This window comes from Mesoplodon densirostris, chromosome 18 (genome assembly GCF_025265405.1).
Source record: "Mesoplodon densirostris isolate mMesDen1 chromosome 18, mMesDen1 primary haplotype, whole genome shotgun sequence".
In the NCBI taxonomy this organism is placed as follows: Eukaryota; Metazoa; Chordata; class Mammalia; order Artiodactyla; family Ziphiidae; genus Mesoplodon; species Mesoplodon densirostris.
Genome location: NC_082678.1, coordinates 39,046,662 through 39,053,863, shown reverse-complemented (window position 1 = coordinate 39,053,863; position 7,202 = coordinate 39,046,662). Strand labels below are relative to the sequence as shown.

General features: G+C 40.2%; 1 pseudogene; it reads left to right on the top strand.

The window, feature by feature from the left end:
• The first annotated feature begins 941 nt into the window (after positions 1-941).
• Positions 942-6,865, top strand: LOC132479227 (uncharacterized protein C3orf38 homolog; annotated as a pseudogene).
• The last annotated feature ends 337 nt before the right edge of the window (positions 6,866-7,202 follow it).

Here is a 7,202-nt window from a genome sequence, read left to right as displayed (position 1 = left end):
TCTAATATAAAAATACACTTTAATTATAAGTGAGATTTTGTTTAAGGCCTTTTACAGATACTGAGATACCTGTTCTTTTTGGTTTGTTTTCTGTGATGTAATATATTATGTTACATCAATTTGTGTTAATGTTGAAGTGTACTCATATTCATCTCCTTGGTAATGTTGTATTGTTATTATTATTTTATTTTGCCATTGTATGTGTTTTGCTAAGATTTTATTTGGGATGCTTGTATCTATATTCATTCAAAAGGCTAAACTTTTATTGTATTCAATTTTGGTCAGGTGTTTTTATTATGATTAAGCTGGCTTTCTAAAAGGACACGAGAAATTCTACATTTTTTCCGTGCTCTGCAAGAGTATAAATAATTTATATGAGAGTAATATAAAAACTATCCATAAAGCAATTCAGATCTGGAGCCCTAATGGGGAAGGATATTCATCAATAATTTTTAAAAATCATGGTTGTTATATTCAGATTTTCTAACATTTCTCGAGTCAGTAATTATTCCTTAAAATCATTCATGAGAATTTAGATCAATATAGTAAAGTGAGCATGCTCATTACCTTATGGGGAGGAAAATAAAGGAAAAAGTGTAACAAGTGTAACAAGTAGACCAGAAATGTTGCAGAATGCATGAAAGCAAGACAGAAGAATAGATACAGGGAACCAAGTGCTACCCAACATGCTGTAGGGCAGCGGTCTCCAACCTTTTTGGCACCAGGGACTGGTTTTGTGGAAGACAATTCTTCCACCGACCGGGGGGTGGGGGGGTGGGGGGGCGGTGGCGGGCAGAGGGGAGTGGCTGGAGGGGGGCAGCGGTTGGGAGGAGATGGGTTCAGGCGGTAATGGGAGCGATGGGGAGCCGCAGATGAAGCTTCATTTGCATGGCCCAGGGCAGGGGTTGGGGACCCCTGCTGTAGGAGACGCTGTCGCAGAGATGAGCGTGGTCCCGTGTAGTCTCAATGCCATAGTCAACGGGTGGGTATGAAAAGTGGAGGAGTAGTTCCTCAGGGTGATGAAATGGGAAGCAGTGCTCAACCTCCTCCCTCTGCCCCTCCAGCTTGCAGTGTGGCCAGGCAGTGGGAAGCCCTCAGAGGTTCTGGTTCACAAGGGGCCAGCCCACCCCACCCGGTAACCCTATCGGTGACCAAACTACATAGAAAAGCATAGGCAGAGAAACAGAGGGTCTTACGAGACTTGCAAAATACGAATTCACTGTTTTTATAGGTTACAAAATAGTCAAACATCAGTAATAACATTTGGTTAACCTGCTTTGAACCACCAGGAAAGATCAATACTTAATTGCATTAAAAGAAGGAACAGGGCCTCCCTGGTGGCGCAAGTGGTTAAGAGTCCGCCTGCCAATGCAGGGGATACGGGTTCGTGCCCCGGTCTGGGAGGATCCCATATGCCGCGGAGCGGCTGGGCCCGTGAGCCATGGCCGCTGGGCCTGCGCATCCGGAGCCTGTGCTCCGCAACGGGAGAGGCCACAACAGTGAGAGGCCCACGTACCGCAAAAAGAAAAAAAAAAAAAAAAAAAAAAAAAAAAAAGAAGGAACAATAGGGCTTCCATGGTGGCGCAGTGGTTGAGAGTCCGCCTGCCGATGCAGGGGACACGGGTTCGTGCCCCGATCCCGGAAGATCCCACATGCCGCGGAGCGGCTGGGCCCGCGAGCCATGGCCGCGGAGCCTGTGTGTCCGGAGCCTGTGCTCCGCAACGGGAGAGGCCACAGCAGTGAGAGGCCCGCGTACAGCAAAAAAAAAAAAAAAAAAAAAAAAAAAAGAAGGAACAATATCCACAGGTAAAATTGCAAAGAGAAGAAGCAAAAACACTTTTCAATAAGTAAAATTAATATTGTCAGTGATGATCAAAAGACCACTGCATTCACAGAAAAGAATCAACTCTACTTCTGCCTTAACACTGAAATTTCTTCACAGAAAATCTCTTTGCCAATACCTAAAGAAATGAGTAAAAATTAAGAAACAAGCTACCTCTCTCCCATTACAAAATGTATCAGGAAAGAAGGAAGGAAGGGAGGGAGGGAGGAAAGAAAAAGAAAGGAGACCTAATTCAATTTGAGCAGAGCTGGGGATAAACTTGATTCTGCTCCTATGTCTGTTTCAATCCCTAGAAACCATTCTAGGTGAAGAGACATAAACCTGAGAAATTTTACTAATATTCCCAAGTCTGGAGAGATGAAAACTGAGGAGGGAGCTTTATCTTTTGACTCTTCTGATCAATAAGTAATAGAAATTACTGCTGGGGAGCAGTGAAAGCATGAGATATATTGCTGGGTGGTCTCATCCAACTGCCAGAGTAAAAACACTGATGACAGAAAAGATTTTCAAGAATGAGCAAAAATAAAAATAAAAAAATCTAAAAGAGTAATGCGAAAAGTATATTGGTGTTGACTTTTAGGAAGGTGAGTTTCCACTCTCTATCAAACTAGAAATGATAAATCCTTCCAGAAATTTATGCTAAAGAAATACTTGCACTTGTGCCCAAAGATGCAGAGATGCTCAATTTCCATGTTGTTGATAAAAGCAAAGTTACTAACATCCTAAATGTCCAACAGAGACATGGTTAAGTAATTTAAAAGGCTACCTTCCCAAGGAACATGCTGAAGCTGTAAAATTGGATGAGGTAGATCCACATGTCAACACTAGATTTACCATCAACTCATTTGCTTAAGTGAAAAAGGAAGTTCCAGAGCAGCATGGATAATATTATCTCACATGTAGATTTTCCCATATGACACCAAAGACATAAATACACACATATGTATAGGCCTCAGTGGGGGAAAACAATGAACACTCAACTCTTGATGGTGGTTATCTTTAAGAAGAGGAGTTCAAGAGATATGGAAAAGGGGATTTCTTGGTTTTGCTGTACTTAATTGTTTGATTTCTTTCTATGACAATATGCTCGTGTTTCACTTGTATAATATTTGCTTAATAAACATAAAACATGCTAAAATCTTTCTATTCATCAGTGTTCAAATTGTGTACAGTATTCAATTATGATTTTTAAAATATTGTATCTGTTTACTTCATGATTCTAATTCTTATTTAGTACACTTGTGTTTTAGCCTCCCCTATATTTTTTAAATTAAGCTTGCCAGAGTTATGTATGTTTATTTATTTTGTTCAAAAACAAAAAATTGAGAAGTAAAACTACCATTTTCTATTTTCTGATTCATTGATTTTTGCTGTAAGTTTCCTTAGATGCATTTTGTTGCTCTGTTCTGGAATCTTGAGCAAGAATAGAGATCATATTTTATTTATTTTCATTTTTTGGTTGTTCAGTGATGGAAGTTTTTAGGGTTATAGATTTTATCTAAGTAGAACTTTGTCTACATCCCAAAGCTTTTCTATGTGCTGTTTGTATCGAGCTAATGCTTACTTGCTATGGGTTGGGCATTGTGTTATGAACCTCATATACAAGGTAGAAACACTCTGTCTCATTTTACATGGGCGAGCCAAAACATCTCTTTGGGGAGTGAGCACTCCCTCATTCTTAGCCCATGTGGCCTGGGAAGCATGGATCCAGCCTGATTTACAGGCGTGGGCACAAAAGCCAGAACTTGGCCATGGTGATTTGTTCACAACCAGGCCAATGACCCAAACCCAGTTAATTAAAACCTTTCATGAGACTTTTACTAAGTCTTAGAAAAAAAATACACTATCACAGAATCTTTAGTTACAAAACAAAATGAAAACAAGTGTCTTTGCCTCCTTGTGGATAGAGTTTGCCTGAGACTGAAAACAAACACAAGGGTGTGAAACTGTACTGTCTAAGAGCAGGAGAGTGAATTTATCCAGAAATGTAGCACAGCAGCCCACTTGGCACTTGTGGCCATGAACTTAAAGTACAACAAATCAGCACAGTTGTATTGTCTTGAGTCATGTGCAGTTTGTTGCATGGGTCCAGGCTGAAATACATCAAGATAAGGGACGAATCAAGGTGGAGTGTGTCAAACAAATACTCTGAAGTCAAAGAAGAAAACGGAGTTAAGGGAGGGATTGTATGAAAACCATAGAACCTAAGATGAGTGGGAGAAAAGGGAAGGTGTGAGTGTGTATCAAACAGTGAGAAATGGTAAAACCAGTGGATCTGAGGTGAGTGACTAGAGAAATAAGATGTGATGTTACAAGGCTTTTGGAGATAGTGCAATTATTGGTCATGATAAGACCTAAGGCAGTACTTTTAAAACTGTTTTTGACCTTGACCTACAGTAAAAAAATACATTTTTTATCACAACCCAATACACATATACATACATGCATCTCTACCTGCAACTCTCTCCATATATTTTATTTATTTATTTATTTGTTTATTGGAATTGGCTCATATGATCATAGAGGCTGGCAAGTCCAAAATACTAGCTTTATGCTAGATGTTTTATCTGTATCAAGTCTAAACCTTACAGCTCTCCTACAGGATCTTAGATGCTGGGCCAGGCTCAGAAAGCTGAACAGGTGTCAGCAGGGATGCACTGCAGATCTGCCTGGCTGTGATCTTTCCACTCCACTGCACTTGCAGTGATCTGGGGGCCAACGGTGTGCCCCAGAAGGCTTGTTAGCAAATGTTTTCTATCAATTTGGCCAACACACATGACTTCACAGGACAGCAAGCATTTGCCACCAGCCCCGCTGGTCCTTTTGTAGAACTAACCTTGCCAGGTGTACCTCTAGCATCCTTGGATCGAGTACCAATTATAACTGAAGTGCAATGTCATTAGTCACACAATTTTGAGCAGCTGCAGTTTAACTTCATTAAATTTACATCACCAAACTGACATAATGAAGGATTGCTGACAGAAGGAAAATAGGTATAAATCATACCTTCATGTACATTTGAATCATGGTGGAGTCACATCTAATACTCAACCACTAAGTGTAGACACTCTTAATTCAGTAAAATTTATCATTAAAAGATCCTTGGAATTTATAAACAGATGAATTTCTGATCATATACCCATTACAGAAATAAACTGGGATACATCAGATCAAACCTAACATCCCCATTTTACAGACAAGGGACTGAGGGATTATATGAAAGAGTAACTAACATTTATATTGTGCTGAGTTCTGGAGTTGAAATATCTGGGTTTAACCCTGACTCCACCATCTGTCAGCTGCCTGATCTTGGACAAGTTACCTCATCTCTCCTGGCTTCAGTTTCCTTTTCTGTGCCATGGAGATAACAGTAATGTGATTGTCTATCATGACTGAGTTGATGTGAGCAATAAATGAATTAATACATATAAAAGGCTTTATAGAGTGCCTGACTCATAGAAAGTGCTCAAAAAATGGTAAATATGTAATTGCTATTATTCCCTTTTACTTATTTTTAGACCTGACAATGGGAACATCTTGCAGCCAAACTTATGGGATGGGTGCTTTATATCTTGTTTTCGAGGGTATCTCCACAGCAGGAATAAAGGACTTTAAAACATGTAATTCTCTTTGAGGAAATAGTGGTTTCTTACCGGAGAAAACTGGAAGATTGTGAGCTCCATGACAGTGAAAATAAATCTGCCTTGAACACATTTCGCCAGCACATGGTGGGTGTTCAGCAGGTCTTTTCCGACTGATATACTAACTAACCATCTAGTTAGAACAGAAGGCAGGCACTCGAAAAGCTCATTAACAATAAAAGGAAGAAAATAAGTGCCCATCAAAGAAACAGAATTTGGCCAAAGGAATGCCAAAATGGAATTTATAATGTTCATGGATCTAATGAAAATGTATAATTGAACTGATATTTAATGATACAAACGACATGCAGTCAAATGCAAATTGTGCAATAAAGATCAGGCAGGATTAGGGTATCTGTTGCCAAGGTGCCAGCCTGGTGGGCCTAAGGGGGCGACGTTATTGGCATCCTCTCCCTCCCTTTCTGGGGGTTGAGAAGTTGGGGCTCAGCTACCCAGAGATGGAGGGCTGTCGTAACCTGCTCGGCCTATTGGACAACGACGAACGAGATCACGGCCCTATGCGACACCATCACCAACTGCCTGGTGCAGCCTGAGGACCACCAAGATGCCATTTGTGCAATATTAGTGTACAGTCAAAGTGCAGAAGAACTTTTGAGGTGCAAAAAAGTCCACCAAGAAATCATATTTAAGTACTTGCAACACAGGTGGTTATTATACCTCCAGCTACTGAAAAACACAATCTTATTCAGCATGTGAAGGATTACTAGAAAAAGCAGTCAAAAGTGAAATTGAAGGAAATGCCAAAGCCAGTTAAGACAGAGGACATGAGACTCTTTGAACAGCAGGAGAAAGAAGATAAAAAAGCTGAAAAGTTTGATTTTCGTTGATTAGGTGAAGAATTCTGTCACTGGTTCTTTGAACTTCTTAATTCTCAGAATGCTATTCTGGGACCACGTCAAGAAGAATGGGGGCCACAGCACTTCTGGCATGATGTCAAGCTTAGGTTCTATTACAACATATCTGAAACAAAATGTGATAGACTACCATGGAGCAGAAGTTGTGAGACTTCGTCTGCTGTCACTAGGGAATGAAGAATATCTTTTTCTCAGTCCCAACCTAAATTCCCATGGACTGAAATGCACTTCTTCTCCCCATGGTCTCATTATGGTTGGAGTTTGCTGGGACCGTCCACCAAGGGAACACCTGTTTGGGCATTTTTGAACAGATTTTTGGACTCATCCACTGCCCTTTTGTGGAGAATACTGGGAAAATCAAATTTATCAACCTGAGAATTATTGGAGAGAGTTCCCTTGCTCCTGGGACATTAATGACACCAGCTATTACACTTGAACCAAGTGATCTAGAAGCCTTTTATAATGTAAACACTTTACGTGGTCCAGTGAAGTACGACTCAATGTAAGGCAGGCACTGGACAGTGGGATTGGAGACCAAACTTTATCTAGTGGAAAGGAGACACTGTTGAACAAAAGAGAATTAATTTTTCCTAGCCCTTGAAGCCCTTGAAGTACTATGTCAGTCTGAAAAATCTTGTATACAGAAATTCTTCCAGATACTACAATAGTAATGTTTAAGTGATTTCAGATTCGGGGATTGACATATTTTAGCTGAAATGTCTTTCTTGACTACAGGTTAACATATTATGTGAACACTTGCCTCCTTCTACTTGAGTTGCAGCAAATGTTCTGAAAGCTTCATGCAATTCATCAAATAAATCCCACTTTAAACGTTGTAAAAAA